Source organism: Arvicanthis niloticus, chromosome 1, assembly GCF_011762505.2.
Source record: "Arvicanthis niloticus isolate mArvNil1 chromosome 1, mArvNil1.pat.X, whole genome shotgun sequence".
NCBI classification, from domain to species: Eukaryota; Metazoa; Chordata; class Mammalia; order Rodentia; family Muridae; genus Arvicanthis; species Arvicanthis niloticus.
The window spans coordinates 59,976,911-59,993,835 of NC_047658.1; positions in this window are offsets into that span (position 1 = coordinate 59,976,911).

Consider the following 16,925-nt stretch of genomic DNA (forward strand, 5'->3'; position numbering starts at 1 on the left):
ATAGATAAGGAAGCTGAAGCAAAGAAATCAAACAGCTTCGATCCACAAGGGCAGCATGTGGAATGGCGAGGTCTGAATCCACACCTTAACTCTGGGACCTGTTCCTTTCTCTGTTGAGTCTACTCTGCCCCACACTTTGGGGCCACAGTGTTGCTGTCCACACTGCCCCACACTTGCTCTGGTCAAGAGAGAGAGTGGGGATGGAGGGGCAAGAGACTCGAAGAATGGAGACAAGACAAAGAGTCTGTTCAAGTCCCGTTTCTCGTTTATTCTCTCTCTCTTATTGCCCGCTCCTCTCTTATTGTCCCTCTCATTGCAAGGAAATCCTGGGTATTTATAAACACAAGTAGGGGAACACAGCTGAAGACACTTTACCACGTGTACCATGCAGCTGGGGTCACTAAACAACAAAACAAGATATGTGGGGTAAACAAGATGTTTATCAGAGTGTGCTTCAGCTGTTGTAGTCTGTTGAAAAACATATCTCTTATCAGGGTATATATGGCTGGAGATGGCTGCAAAGTTGATAGCTGCTTTCTGCTAAAAGTCTGCTCCCAACATTTCTCAGTATCATATGGCTCCCCACTAAGCTACCAATACGTTCATCTTTTTTTCCCATTCACTTCCTCCCTTGCTGGAGATCTTACCCAGAGTCCCTTATACACACCAGGCAGGTACTGTACCATAGAGCCACATGCCCGTCATGTCTGTCTGTCTTTCTGATTCGCTGTCTTTCTGTTAATAAGCATGTATTTGATTTGAAGTAAGAGAAAATACTGTTTTAACTTCAAAAGCACTTATAATAATTTACTTTAAATAACCAAGTTCTCCTTCATTCACTGAAAAAACCACCTCTATGCCTAGTGCTGATTTTAAGAAGTAAATACAGGGCTGATGAGATGGTTTGGAGGTTAAGAGCACTGACTGCTCTTATTCAAATCCCAGCAATCACTTGGTGGCTCACAACCATCCGTAATGAGATCTGATGCCCTCATATGGGTGTCTGAAGACAGCTGCAGTGTACTTACATATAATAAATAAATAAAAACCTTTGAGTGAGCAGGGGCTGGAGCAAGAGGGGGAAAGGGAGGGGGGAAAAAGAAGTAAATATGTTGCCTTTTAAAGAGAAAGTCCTTTCTGGTACACAGTCTATGTGTGCTTAATTTCTTGAAGACTACAATTACTACTAAATTAACAAAGGTCTTTATCTTAGGACCTAGAATATTTTAGATAAGTGCCAGGTTCTGAAAAAAAAAGTTTAGGATTTAATGCTGGATGTGCAAGAATTTTGATATTACTGTTTTAAGCCTTTGATCTCGCCTGGAGGTGCTGGCTCACAGCTTTCATCCCAGCACTCAGGAGTCAGAGGAAGGCAGCTAACTACTGTGAGTTCTGGGCCAGCCTGGTCTACAGAGTGAGTTCCAGGACAGCCAGTGCTACACAGACAAACTAAAAACTAGAAGATTTAAAAAAAAAAAAAAAAAAAAAAAAAAAGACTTTCAGTCTTTACAGTGCTGGAAAGTTTGTTAATCAGCCATGAGAAAGCCACTGGTGCCTGACAGTCAATGTCAGCAGCTAACAGGTGGTGACTGCCGTTAGCTGGAACTCTACACTAGCCCGAAAAGTGCACACCTGGGATTCCAGTTCTTTGTAAAGCTTGCTTCTCCTTTTTTCACCTGTGTTCATGTCGTTCTATTATGTCTGACTTGTCCTATTGGATCAGATACCACTGTTTTTGTTGGAGTAGGACGGCATCAGGGAAGTTTTTATAGTGAAAAATAATTATATAGGTTAAATTACACAGATTTTACAAAACAATCTGAGCCTCCTCCATCCAAGACTCTCCTCCTCTCCAGTAGTGGTTTACTGTTCATACGAGGCAGGGAAGAACCTTGGACATTTGTTGGGAGTTTTCTGAGTCTGGTAAACCTCTCCTCCCTCCTCCATTCAGGGACTGTTTCAAAGTATAACTGAATAAGAAACACAGAGTATGCTCCTCTGAATGCACAAGTTAAAAGTGCAAAAGAGAGCATGCTGGGTAAAATGCTCCAAAGTTCATGAACTTGGGGTCCACACTAAATGACCCCATTTTCTATATTCTGGGAAAATGGCAGAGACAATGTTTATTACATTCATTTATTCTTATCTTATGCCAAACAACAAAGATGTATATTAGGTTCTTCATAGAAGAAAACTAACATTTATACATGTACATATGTATTATGTATGTGTGTATATACATATATACATACATAAAACATGTATGATTATATATGTATTCACACATATGCACACATATTTTTTAAATAATTGAATCATACAATTATGGAGACTGGAAAATCCAAAATCTGTAGTTATTGACTAAGGGCTCTCTGCTGCCACAATGCAGTCTTTGTTGGTTTGTTTTTCCCTTTTGTTTTGTCTTGTCAACTTGACACAAACTTAGACATATCTTAGACTGAGAATCTCAGTTGAGAAAATGCCTGCACCAGACTGGCCTAAGGACGTGTCAGTAGGATTTTTAAACTAATGACTGATGTGGGAAGGCCCACTGTTGTGGGTGGTGCCACTCCTGAGCAGATGGCCCTGGGGTGTATAACAAAGCAGGCTGAGCAAGTCAAGAGGAGCAACTTAGTAAGAAACTTTCTTTCACATTTTGCTTGGGTTCCAGCCTTGGCACCCGCTGATGGACTGTAACTTCTAAACTAATTAACCCCTTCCTCCTTACAGCACTTTTAGTCATAGGGTAGTATCCTAGCAATAGAAAATAACTAGGACACCTCCCATGTCTTAAAGTGTCCACATAGCTATGAAAAGGAGGGCGCATATCTCCCTTTTTGTTTTGTTTTGTTTTTTGAGACAGGGTTTCTCTGTGTAGCCCTGGCTGTCCTGGAACTCACTCTGTAGGCCAGGCTGTCCTCGAACTCAGAAATCCACCTGCCTCTGCCTCCCAAGTGCTGGGATTAAAGGCATGAGCCACCACTGCCCGGCCATATTTAGTTTTTTCTCTTGTCTCTGGAGACTATTTCGTACTTTGGATAGTCTCCTATTAAGTCTTTGAATTAAAACTGGCTGAAATTTGGTTTTATCTGGTGATCTAAGAGATCACGAAGAGAACAGGTGAGGCATTTCAGTACATGCTCAGATTAGACAAATTTAAAAAAAAACCAAAAACCCAGTGTGATTTTACAGAAAGTGAGGGTCAGGCATACTGGTGCATACCCTTTAAGCATCAGGACTCTGGAGACAGATTCAGACAGATCTCTATGAGCTTGAGACCAGCTTAGTCCATATGTCAAGTTCTAGGACACCCAAGGCTGCATAGAGAGACTGTCTCCAAAAACAAACAAACAAACAAACAAAAAACTTGTTTGAGAATAAAGATTAGAACAAATAGACGGGACATCCATTAACTTCCGAGAGCTAAGCTAACCCGATCCTGCTGTTCTTGTCTCCTCAGTCTTCACAGAGGCGATGTTCCATGTGAGCTCTACAACACACACACAGTGATGGCCTCAACTCTGCACTCTGATGTTTCCACCTCCCGAAATGCCTTCCTCTTCCATAGAAGAATTTTTACATTTTCTTTTTGTGTGTGAAGACTTTCATCATCTTTTCAATCAGAATGAGCATGCCTGTCTTAATTACTTTTCTGGTTTTGTTTTTTTCTTTTTCTATTATTTATTTATTTATTTATTTATTTAATGTATGTGAATCCACTGTCAATGTTTTCAGACACCACACCAGAAGAAGGCATCAGATCCCATTACAGATGGTTTTGAGCTACCATGTGGTTGCTGGGAATTGAACTCTGGACCTCTGGAAGAACAGTCAGTGCACTTATCCGATGAGCCATCTCTCCAGCCCCCTAATTACTTTTCTGTTGCTGTGATAGAACACCATGACCAAGGCAATTTATAGTAAGTTTTGATTTACCTATGATTTCAAAGTTAGAGACCATGATGGCAGAGCAAAGGAAGAGCTGAAAGATCGTATCTTGATCTAAAACCACAAGACAGAGAGAAAACACTGGGAACAGAATGAGTCTTTTGAAAACTCAAAGCCCACCCTCAATGACACACCTAATCTATCCCAAACAGTTCTGCCAACTGAGGACCACACATTTAAGTATATGAATCTACAGTAGCCATTCTTATTCAAACCAACCACAATGCCCTGTCTTTTTTTTTTTTAAAAAGATTTATTTATTCTTATTTATATGAGTACACCGTCACTGTCTTCAGACACACCAGAAGAGAGCATCCAATCCCATTACAGATGGTTGTGAGCCACCATGTGGTTGCTGGGAATTGAACTCAGGACCTCTGGAAGAACAGTCAGTGCTCTTAAACACTGAGCCATCTCTCCAGCCCCACAATGCCCTTTCTTGATCTAAGAAATAAATAAGGCTTATTTTATCTCTTTTGTGTTACTTATTATCGTAGCAATAGCTTCTCTATGTTCCTACTTAAAGTATACAAAAGTGTGGTAAGTATTTAAAATGCAGTACTACTTTAGGCATTGCTGAAACATTATAAATAGATGTTATTATTCTTTCGTTGACAGATGAAGAAATTGTGACACACAGAGATTAAGTAGTGCATCTAAGGTCACACCAACTACCAGTTTTGAAGTTAGAATTCTAAGGTATGTTTGGCTACAGAGTCTGAGTTCTTAATAGTTGTCTTAGTTAGGGTTTCCATTGCTGAGAAGGGACACCATGACCAAGGGAACTCTTATAGGGAAAACACTTAATTGGGGCTGGCTTACAGGTTTAGAGGTTCAGTCCATTATCATCATGGCAGGAAGCATGGCAACATCCAGGCAGGCATGGTGCTAGAGATGGAACTGAGTGTTCTACATCTTGATGCAACTGCAGCCATGAGAAGACTGGTTTCCAGGCAGCTAGGAGGAGGGTCTCAAAGCCCATCCCCACAGTGACACATTTCCCCTAACAAGGCCACACTGCCTAATAGTACCACTCATTTCCACCGGCCAAGTATATTCAAACCACCACAATGGCTATACTATTCTACCTTCTGATAAGATCTATCTTGCCCCACTTCCTCAGAAATTCTAGGATATTACTCAAGGCACCAGACATGCATATTATACTTTTTTAAAAAATTCAACTATTATAGTGATATGAAGGTCTTCAACCATGCCGGGAGGTGGTGGCGCATGCCTTTAATCCCAGCACTCGGGAGGCAGAGGCAGGCGGATTTCTGAGTTCGAGGCCAGCCTGGTCTACAGAGTGAGTTCCAGGACAGCCAGGACTACACAGAGAAACCCTGTCTCGAAAAACAAACAAACAAACAAACAAACAAACAAAAAAAAAAAAAAAAAAAAAAAAAAAAAAGAAGGTCTTCAACCATTCCCTCAGCTCCTGTAAGTGTTCTAGGCAGGATAAGAAGTAACTTCTTTGTCTCCAAATAGAAGTTCTCTGAGTAATGTTTTGTGTCTGCACAGTTGGCATCCTGAAATAGCCTTCTGTTTCTGCCCTTGGGGAATTTGGTTAAGACATATTTTATGAAAGCTAAGCTACTTTTTGGTTCTTCTTAAAATAGAATTTGTTTGGAATGACAATCGTAAGGTGTATATTTTGGATAATTTGTTAATTAGAAGACAAGCACAGAGAAAGAAATGCTCCCATAATTCCACTGTCTGGAGATAGCCATAATTGATGCTTCCATCTAGTCTTTTTATACGTTCACAGAGACATGGATACACACATAGTTGGAAACATTGATAACATGGGATTTTTGATATATGTTTATGTTTGACACAGGGGGTATATAGTTCAGGCTAATCTATAACTTGCTATGTAGCAAAGGATGACCTGGAACTTGTGCTCTTCCAGTCTCCCCTTCCTCCTATGATTATAGGCATACACTGCTATCCCTGGTTTACATGGTACTGGGAATCAAACCTAAGAAGGCTCCAGCATGCTGTGGAGCATTTTATCCACAGAGCTACATCCCCAACCTTGTATAGTTTGTAAGCACTTATGACAACCGTACAGTGAACATAGTGTTTTTTCCACAATATTTTAAAACATGCTCAATATTACATCATGTTGATGACCATCGCTTAACCTCACCCTTAATGTTTTTATGCAGTTTTTGAGCTTGTCATACAGAGTCCTGTTCCATGCATGATTTTTTTTTGTCCCCAACTATTTTTTTTTTTAAGGAGGGAAGGAGAGAAATCAAATTACTGAATATTCAAAGGTGCATTTCACACTGTTCTTCTTGTACCAGGTAATGTTCCCAGTGCAGCCAGGTTGCCATAAGGTGATTAAAAGATCCATAATCCCCTAAGGGCCCAGGTGCTGGAAGGGCTGGAAAAAATGTGGGATAGAAGTCAGTGGAGGCACATGACCAACAGCTCCAGGTGACACTGAGAAAATCCCAAGCGAGCACTTCAATGTCATCTTTACCACATTTTGTGTCTACTGGCTTATATTTCCAACTCCACACACCAACAACACAAAACACCTCTCTCTCTTTCTCTGTCTCTCTCTGTCTCTATTTCTCTCTCTTTGTCTCTCTCTGTCTGTCTCTCTGTCTCTCTCTCTCTGTCTCTCTCTCTCTGTCTCTCTCTCTCTCTCTCTCTCTCTCTCTCTCTCTCTCTCTATTTCTCTCTCTCTTATTATTTTGCTTTGTTTTTAAGACAAGCTCTCTATGTTATCAGGGCTGTCTAGGACTTTATCTGTAGACCAGGCTGGCCTAGCACCCAAAGAGAGCCTCCTGCCTCTGCCTCCAGAGTACAGAGATTACAGGCATATATCACCACACCCAGCTCTTTCTTATTTTAAAAGACTGAGTTTCCTGAATTCCAGGTTGGGCCTTGAGTTTGATATGTATCTAAGGCTTTCACTACCATGCTTATTTGTTGGTTTTTTTAAAAAAAATGTATTTGTTCTATTTGTAATTACATTTATTTAGTCTCTCTCTCTCTCTCTCTCTCTCTCTCTCTCTCTCTCTCTCTCTCTCTCTGTGTGTGTGTGTGTAAAATTTAATATGAAATGTGAGTCTGTTCTCTCCTTCCACCATGTGGGTCCCAGAGATTGAACTCATGTCATTAGCAATGACCTCGGCCGGGCAGTGTTCATCTTTACTCTGTGAGACCTCTTTCTAGCTTCTCATGTCTAGGAGTTTAGTACATACTAGGTAAATTCTCTACATCCTCAGTACCACCTCTTCCCCCCCCCCCCCCCCCCACCCCCCCCCCGAGACAGGGTTTCTCTGTGTAGTCCTGTCTGTCCTGGAACTACTGTAAACCAGGCTGGCCTTGGACTCAGAATTCCACTTGACTCTGCCTCCCAAGTGCTGGGATTAAAGTCATGAGCCACCGCTGCCCAGCATCTCAGTACCCCTTTTTAAACTCAGTTGCTTCACTAAACCTCAATCCCAGACCAGCCTGTCTGTGACACAGACTCCAGTTCTGGTTCGTCTTCACACCCACAGCGCCTTCAGACCAAACAGGAGCGTGCTGACTACGTGACATCAGCAGTGTAGCTCTGCTTCCCACCCTCACTTGTATTGACGTTTTTAGAGGATTAAAAAGATAACAAGCTCTTAGAGTTGGCTGAACAAATACAGAAACACTCTTATAGTTTGGGGTTTCTGCACAAATGCTACCAGAGGTTTCAAAATCCATATAAGTAAAAGGATTTAAAATAATCTTGTCTAAACCTGCATTAGGAATTTACTCAATTTTGACACACTTGTAGCACTCAATGTTTTGTTAATACTGCCTAGAAGAAGAGAAAACCCCTATTCATATCGGCCCTCAAACTGCACTTTGAAGAAGAGTTGTGTGCTGCTTGATGTCTAGGGTCTGTTATTTCAGGTAAAATTCCACTAAACAACTATCATTGTCCCAAGATGGATTGAATTGAAAACATTCCTAAGGTGTCACAGGCCTGTCATTGCAGTGTTGTCAATATCTTTATAAGGTGGCTACTATCTGTGCCACTCATACCACTGAAAATGACAGCATCCACAGTTTAAAAAATTCAAATTGTGTGTAAGGTTAAGAAACAAGGTAAGAAGCCCCATACTCCTCTCTCTAATGATATAGTAGAGGGTAAAATAGACTATTTAGTTTCTGAGGCCTTTGTTATAAAACTCATGAACACACACATCTCTAAATGCCTTTTGTCTATTCAGGCTAAAGGGAGACATTCTTACCCATTTTCTAAAGCTATATCCATGACAGAGATCAGAAGACTGAACTGGTTGGGTGGTGGTGGCACACGCCTTTAATCCCAGCACTTGGGAGGCAGAGGCAGGCGGATTTCTGAGTTCGAGGCTACAGAGTCTACAGAGTGAGTTCCAGGACAGCTAGGACTACACAGAGAAACCCAGTCTCGAAAAACCAAAAAAAAAAAAAAAAAAAAAAAAAAAAAAAAAAAAAAAAAAAAAAAAAAAAAAAAAGATTGAACTGGGTTCATTAGGCTTGTGCACAAGGACCTCTACCCCGTATGCTGTCATGCCAACAATTTGTCTTTGTTGGGGAGGTTTAACTTAGCTCAGACTATCATTGAATTTTCTGTTTTTCAAAGCTGACTCTGAGCTCCTGATCCTGCGGTCTCTTCCCAAGTGCTGGGATTACAGGTATGTGCTGCTGTACCTGACAGGTGATTTGATGTAATTTCTGTTTTGTTTGGTTTCCATTTTAATTTTCCCTGCAGTTTACATGGCTTAGCATTTCTTCTTTGTTCCCCACCTCGATCAATGCTGTCCTGGTGAGTGGTCTCATCAAGAGATCTTCTGAGGGCTGGAGAGATAGCTCAGCGGGTAAGAGCACCGACTGTTCTTCTAGAGGTCCTGAGTTCAATTCCCAGCAACTACATGATGGCTCACAACCATCTGTAATGGGATCTGATGCCCTCTTCTCTGGTGTGTCTGAAGACAGCGACAGTGTATTTACATACATCTGTGCTTGGTTAGAGGGTCAGGACTTTCATCTTGCTAACAGACTGTCAGAGATGGTCCTGCTGATTGAAATGCTACTTTAGGTCAGGGTTCTAGGGGTCCTTGAGGTTAGTGATCCAGTTGCATGTGTGATTGTGGTATCCCAGGCCCGTGCTCTTTGAGATTCTCATGAATATAATCTTTAATTTCTAATACCATTTTCTGCTTGTCTCTACAGACTTTGCAGTCATTATCCACAGTTGCTAGGGCGACTTGTATCATCTCCTGCATCCCCTATGATGCACTGAGGACCCTGAAACAAGAATTGAAGGACAAATGTGGGAGTTGAAAACTGTCAGGTATTTTGAGAATCTCTACTTTCTGTTTTGCTTTCTGGTTTTTCTGGGACCCAAGAAAGTAAAGACCCAGGTTCTGTTCAGTGTAGTTTATAATAAGGGCTTTCTTTCTGGATTGGACATAACCTTCTGCTTGCTGTCTTCCTGTGGAAGAAAGAAGGAGTTTTCTACTTCCTATAACACTGTCAGGAACAGAGAGGTCTGGTTTATTCCTTTAAATTATTGACTTACTGAGGCTAGGGAGGTGGCTCAGTGCTTCAGAGTGTGAACTGTTCTTGCAGAGGACCCACGTTTTGTTACCAGCACTGATGTCAAGTGGCTTACAACTTCCTGTAACTTCAGTTCCAGAGGAGCACACCAGATACCCTCCTCTATAAAGTGGAAATTTCTGGTTTCTTTGGAGACTCAATTGTGTCATGTGATGTTTTTCTGGAAACTGTCTTCTGAAAGGATGGTTTTGCTGAAGCAGACACATGTGAGGATGTTTTGCTAAGAACAGACACATGGTATTTTTCTGGATGCTGCCTGGGAAAAAGGCATGTGATGTTTTGCTAAAGTGGACGCTTGAGAGAACATGATGTTTGGAAAGGGTACATATATAACCCAACAGACAGTGGAGGATGTTGTGTGGCACTGGTTTGTCTTGCCGCTCTTTGCTAGTCTTGGTTGGGCTTTGCTGATGCTGGTTCCTGCTGATGACACTGTGGCATTGGTTTACCTTGCCTTCTTCACGTATGATTGTTTGTCATGACTTCATAGAGAGAAACACACCAAAGAAGTTCTCATGATGTTCCAGCGGCTTCTTGTCACTTTTGCAGACTTTGGGCCATTGGTAGAACCTTGAAGTTTCTTCTGGATTGTAATGCTGTTGCTGATTGGTGAATAGTGTTTGCAAGCTGTTGATTTGTGTGAACTAAACTTCTGATATCCTGACAATAAAGATTGGAATCGCTCAAAAGAACACATTCTCCTTTACCCTATTAACCTTTCCTTTCCACAACCTTTGATTAAAAGAGAGGTTAAAGCATTGAAGATTCCTCATTAAAGTAGGTTTTGAAAAATCTAAGCCTACACTTCTGGCCTCCACAGGCACTCACATACATACATACATACACACACACACACACACACACACACACACACACACACACATAAAAATAAAACAAATCTTTAAAAAGTACTTAGCTATGTCTAGTTGTTTGTGTTAGAACACATGTTTTTGATAGGGTAAGTGTCGGTATAGAAGCAAAGTTTAGATTTAAATGCCTAGTTTTTGTGAATGGGCTCGGGTTGAAAGCATCTACCTTTCCATTGTAAAAAAAAAAAAAAGCTCTCTGGAATACAGCATCAGAATATCCAGTTCAGCCACACAGTCCCGTGAGTACATGTAACATCTAATTACCAAATAAATGAACCAGAGTAAGATAGCGTTAGAACTAGATGAAAGTGGGCAGGGCTGGCTTGTAATTACTAAGTAAAGACATGCTGATGTCATTAATTTGTCAGTTTAAGAAGTTACTGGGAAATAAATTGCCATGAAACGTAAGTACAACCTAATGATTTATCATTACCTTTGAAATCCAGTTAACAACATTGTTGGCTTCATCATTACAAACTACTTATTAACTGCATATACCCTGGAATTTATGTCCTTGAATCCATTGCCACTTTGTGGTATCATAGAAAGATATTTGGTCTTTGTTCAAGTTCCTGGCACAGAGATTCTAAAACCCCTGGAATTTCCTGAGTTATATTGGTGATGGGAGCATTTTTTTTTTTTTAAATCTAATGAAGCAACCTAGATAGCTTCCTAGATTTGCCTCCTAGATAGCTTCAGGATGGAGATTAGCAACCAGGAAGTCTAAGCCTCGTTTGGAAATGTTAGATTAAGTTCTTTCATTATTGGCCAGTCACTTGACTATTCATGTCTATGTTACAGAATCTCCATAAATAGCACTAAATGAAGAAGCTGGGCAGCTTCCCAGTCAGTGACCACATCAAGGTGACGAGAGAGTGGTGTTTACTTCCTAACTTCATGGAGACAGAGGCTTCTGCTCCTTGCATCCCTCTAGATCTCACCTTGTATCATCTATAATAAACTGGTAAATATAAACACATTGCCCTCATGAGATCTGTGAGTCGTTCCTGTAAAATATCACACATCATGGTTCACCAGAAGTATGGATGGCTCAGGACTTGCAAACGGAACTAAGCAAATGTAATTTGTAAAGACAATGAATTTTAGCTTCCAAGGAGTCCATGCCCATGCTCAAGGCTGGCTTATTTTCTCCTTCAGCTCCTTTTTTTAACCCCCATGATTAAAATTGATACTAAAACCATAACCATCAATTCATGAGTATGATAAACCCCAGTTTTGCTTCATATTGGCTAATCCTGAACTTCTGGTCTTTCTCAAAGCCAATGACCTCATCTTACCTGAGTTAAGGTCCCTAAATGACAAAGAATGTCCTTAGGCCACAGACTGGGCAGCATGGAGTTGCAATTATTCCTGAAGTTGCTGACATTGATGCTGTGTAAGGAAAAGTCGTAGTTTCTCACTCTTGAGTCCTACTGAACCAATCAATTCCCTCTTCACTGACCTCCAACTGGGTATGCCTGGTGCTCACCCAACCATGGCAAACCATGATGATGAAAGTGATGGGGCCACGTGTGTCAAGGTGGATAGACCATGCAGAGTAGGTCACTGTGCTGGCATCATCACAAAGGCTGAAAACAAACTGTGAAGAGTGGGAAAGAAGTGGTTTCCTGGAATGGGCAGCACACCAGGCTTAGAAGGGCAACAGCAACACTTGTTTGCAAGGACAGTGGGTAGTTTAGAAATCCCTGAAAGAGGGGAGGAGAGCTGTCTCAGTGGTTAAGAGTACCTGCTGATTTTGCAGAGGACTTACGTTCAGTTCCCAGCACCCACATGAGGCGGTTCACAGCTACCTCTAGCTCCAGCTCCAAGAGATGTGCCCTTTTCTGTCCTCCATGGGCACCTGCTCATACACACACAGGCTCTCACACAGACACATAGACATATTTTTAAAAATTGCCTAAAAGAAGTACGAAAAACATTATAAAAATAGCAATTTCAGAGCACCATTTTAAAAAACATACCAGGAGGAGGAGGAAGAGGAGGAGGAGGAGGAGGAGGAGAGAAGAAGAAGAAGAAGAAGAAGAAGAAGAAGAAGGAGAAGGAGAAGGAGAAGGAGAAGGAGAAGGAGAAGGAGAAGGAGAAGAAGAAGAAAAGCACTAAATGTTTAACTCCTGTTTCTTTAAGATATGGATTATCTATACCCATCATAGTTCCCAGAAGCTGCAGTTTAATTCCCCAAGTTTTACATATTTTTCTAATGTGTTCTATTTAGATTCTTTCCCATTAAAAAAAAAAACATATTTTATTTGGGGCAGGAGGGCTTGCCATGGCATGTGGGTAGTGTTGGAGGACAACCTCCAAGAGTTGCTTCTCTCTTCCTACAGTGTAGGTCCTAGGAATTGAACTCAGGTCCTCTGGCTTAGTGGCAACTGTCTTTACCCACCGAGCATTCAGCTGTCTCACAGGTCCCTCCTTCCCATTTTTGACTGGCTTCCAACTGATGTCTCTTTTCTTGCTTAGATTCTACAATGATCTTTGACAAGTGACTTACATCCCAGGTTGAGGTGGCTGACTGAGATTTGCTTAACTATAGCTGTTTTTCAGTTCTTCATTTGACTTAAAAGTAGTTAGTATCAGAACAGAAGCTTCCATTTGAAACAGCATTTAGCAAGACTTGGGAGGAAAAAAGTGTTCAGTTTAATGAACGATACAAGCTTTGAATAATTCTGCCATAGAATATTTACCCATAAAAGAAAAATAACCACAGTATTTTTATCAATCAAGTCATATAGAGTTGGAGACGGTAACTTCATGGTGTAGTGTTGCTTAGCACAGTGGGAGCCCTGCTTTTAACTGCCAGCACCACACATTGTTTTTAATATATTAAAAAGTAGATGTATAATTCTTTATTACCTCACTGTCAGCAAATATTTCTGATGCATCACCCTCAACAGATAGAGGCAAAGTTTTCTATATTTTAAAAATTATTTTTGATAATTTAGTTATTTGTCAATTTCAATTTCATGTGTACATAATACATTCTGTTCTCTCTCTCTCTCTCTCTCTCTCTCTCTCTCTCTCTCTCTGTCTCTCTCTCTCTCTCCTTCATCCATTCTTAGCTTTCTTCCACCACTATCAATCCTGCTCTTCTCTATCACCCCATTTCCCAGATTCATGATGCTTGGTTTGGTTTGGTGAGCATTTAGTTTAACCAGAACCATGTCTGCATGAGTTGATCTGGACAATACACTGGAACCTGATGGGGTGATTGAGGCTGTCACAGAATATGTGGGTAAAAAAGAGGAACTAACATTATGCACACGCACTGTAATATTAGTATTTTCATTTTTATTTACATATAGGTGTCTCTATGAATGTATACCATGTATGTACTTGCTCCTTTTTTTTAACTTACAAGCTGCACGCCTAGATTGGGCAGATTTACCACTACACTACTATATGAGCCAGCTATGAGACCCCTTGCTACTTGTGACTTCTCTGGGCCATGTAGTTCTGCTCCACCTTCCTTCCACTTCCTCTTCCTCTGTCTTCTTCCTCTCTACTTCCTTCTCTTCCCCCACTCTCTAAAACCTCCAGCCCCACCTTTCCCTTCCACTGCCCAATCACAGGCTTTAGCCTTTATTTGGCCAGTTAAAATGGAAGAAGGTCCACAGGAAGTCACCTGAGTATGTGATCCTCTCCTGTCAGGACAGCCCCGCTTCAGGAAGCAGGATTAACATCAGAATACAAACAGCACAGGGCAACCCACAGCATTCCCCTTTTGTCCAATTAAAAGGCTCTTTACTTTCAGATATAAATCGAGTACAACTATTACAATTTGCAAATTATGAAGTATAAGATACACTTGACACCCAGTCGATCGTATTTGTCAATTTAGATAAAGCACTCTACCATCTATCCTAACTTAAAAGGCTCATTACAAATCTATACCTGAATTATGCCATGGTTTTAGCTTGTATTACCATCTATATCAAATCTATATCATTTCTCCAAATACTAAACAGGTAAAGTTGACTATGGGACTACATCCAGTCTTCAATCTCGTCAGAAATCCGAGGATGATTTAAATAGTACCTGAAAATATAGGAAGCACAAAACAGCTTCCAAAATTCAAAAACCAGTTCAAGGAGATATACTAGCACACTTCTGCCTCAAGGGGGAGCTCAAGATCTCCATCCTTCATTATAAAAGCTGTATATAAAGACTCCAGAACAAGATGAAAAGGGGAGGAACGAGTGTTAGACGAGGTACAGGGGTTAATGGAAGTGAACCAAGACACATTCCTCATTAATAATCTCAGGACCCTTTGGATGACTCTTTTAATGCTTTTATATTTTATTTCTTCCCTGTCTTTGATGGCTGGAACATTAAGTCACTAGTGAGAAAGTATCCTCCTTATCCTCCTTAGAGGTCTTTGTACTCTTCGTACTGCTAGATACTGAGGCAGAGTCTTGCTAGGGTTGAGGCCTGGCTTGAGCTGGCAGGAAAGAATAAGCCTTTGATCCCAGCATCTTTTGTTCACTGTTGCGGAAGGAGCATTGAGAACCATGCACGATTCAGGATCCTGGCCAGATTCTTTCCATTTGCTGATTGTATGAGGCTGGCATAGAGAACCAAATTTCGGGTTTTTGTTTGTTTGTTTGTTTTGTTTTGTTTTGTTCTGTAGACAGGGTTTCTCTGTGTAGCCCTGGCTGTCCTGGAACTCACTCTATAGATCAGGCTGGCCTCGAACTCAGAAATCTACCTGCCTCTGGCTCCCAAGTGCTAGGAATAAAGGCGTGCGCCACCATGGCCCTGAGAGAACCGAGTTTTGGAAGCAGGGAATTGATGAGCATGATTCTTGATGAGGGAGCCTTAACCAATCGTTGATTAGTGATAATAGGGCGGAGAAAGAAACCAATTTCCAATGTGGGGAGTGGTACTCTTGGGAAGCCAAGTGAAATGGCACGTACGTTTAATCCTACCACAGATATGTGAGATCGAGGACAGCCTGGTCTACACGGCAAGTTCCAGGTCGGCCATAGTCAGACATAGTGAGAACCTGTTTTTAAAAAACAAAACAAACAATAAAAAACGAGGGCAGAAGATGGGCAGATTAAAAAAAAAGGGGGGGGGAGTGTTGATAAACCTAGCCGCTCCTCAAAGACAAAACAGAATTGACTTCTTCAGTGTCTAGAATAACCTTACCAGCATTAGGCTGGCATTCTAATGAATGCAGGGCAAGGCCTGCCATAAGTAGGCTCCTCATCTACAAACAAGATGTGTTCTTGGGTAAAAATAATTTAATTTAGGAGAGAGGAATTAGAAATGCCAGGAGCAGATACCCAGTTTTACTAGTCCAAGAGGTAGTTAAGGAGATGAAAGTTATTCATGGCTTGGATCAGGGAGCAGCCCCTCCATGCAGTCTACAGGTCCTAGTTTGCTAAGTACCTCACTAGGACAGGGTCTGTGCATTGCGCAAGCCAAGCGGAGTCCTGCATTGCTCTTTGCTCATTTTAATGTCTACTCTTTACAAATATGTTTTCCTTACTTTATGCTGTTTACCTCATAGCATTTTCATTTAAAAACACATAATGTATGACTACTGTTCCATTCCCGATATACTTCTGTTTTACCATTTTACATAGAAATTCGCTGTGAAGTTTCCAGATTTATGCTTCCTCATCTATTGGAGGAGAGCTCGTTTTGTGTCATAAACCAACAGAGTCTAAATTTGAAGGTCTGATTTTTAATTAATAGATTTTAAAAGCAGTTTTAGTTTTCCAGAAAAAGCCAAAACGACATAATACCTATACAGTACCTGTCCCTGTCCCTGTCCCTGTCCCTGTCCCTGTCCCTGTCCCTCTGCTACTCTCCTGCATCAGCAAGATTTTATGTGTTTGTTTGACTTGGTGCTGGAGATCAAATTCTCTACCCTTGAGTCACACTCCGTATTTTGTTTTATTCATTTTTATTTTTATTATTTTTTAGACCGTGTCTCCCTAAGTTGCCTAAGCTAGCCTTAAACTCACACAGTAGCCCTTACTGGCCTTGAGTTCTCAGTCTTTCAGCCTTGTCCTCCAAAACAGTAAGAAGCACAGGTTTGGGCCACCAGACTCCTCTTATCCCTGTGGTAGATATTACAGTTGATATGTTAATATTTTTATATTATTATGAGTTGAAATTTCATTTTCACGCTGCAATTCATTATTTTTTTTTTAAATGCATTCTCTGAGGTTTGAGAGGTCCCCAGTGGTACATACTCACACAGCATCATTCACAGTAGTTGAACTGCCCTGAAATTGTTCGTTGGATTCATACGGCCCTCTCACACTGGCTTTTTAAAAAACTTACTTTTAATTCATAATTACAAATTTAACTCTGTAATCCAGCTAGACTTCAAAGGAAATAAGAAAAACAGGGAGCCCACAGAACTGCAGTGAGGGTGCAAAGATTATGGGATATTGTGAGCAGATGGGTGATCCTGAACTAGGGAAGGAATGGTCACAAGGAAAGGTCACAAATCAGGTGCTCTAGGCTGTCCACAGG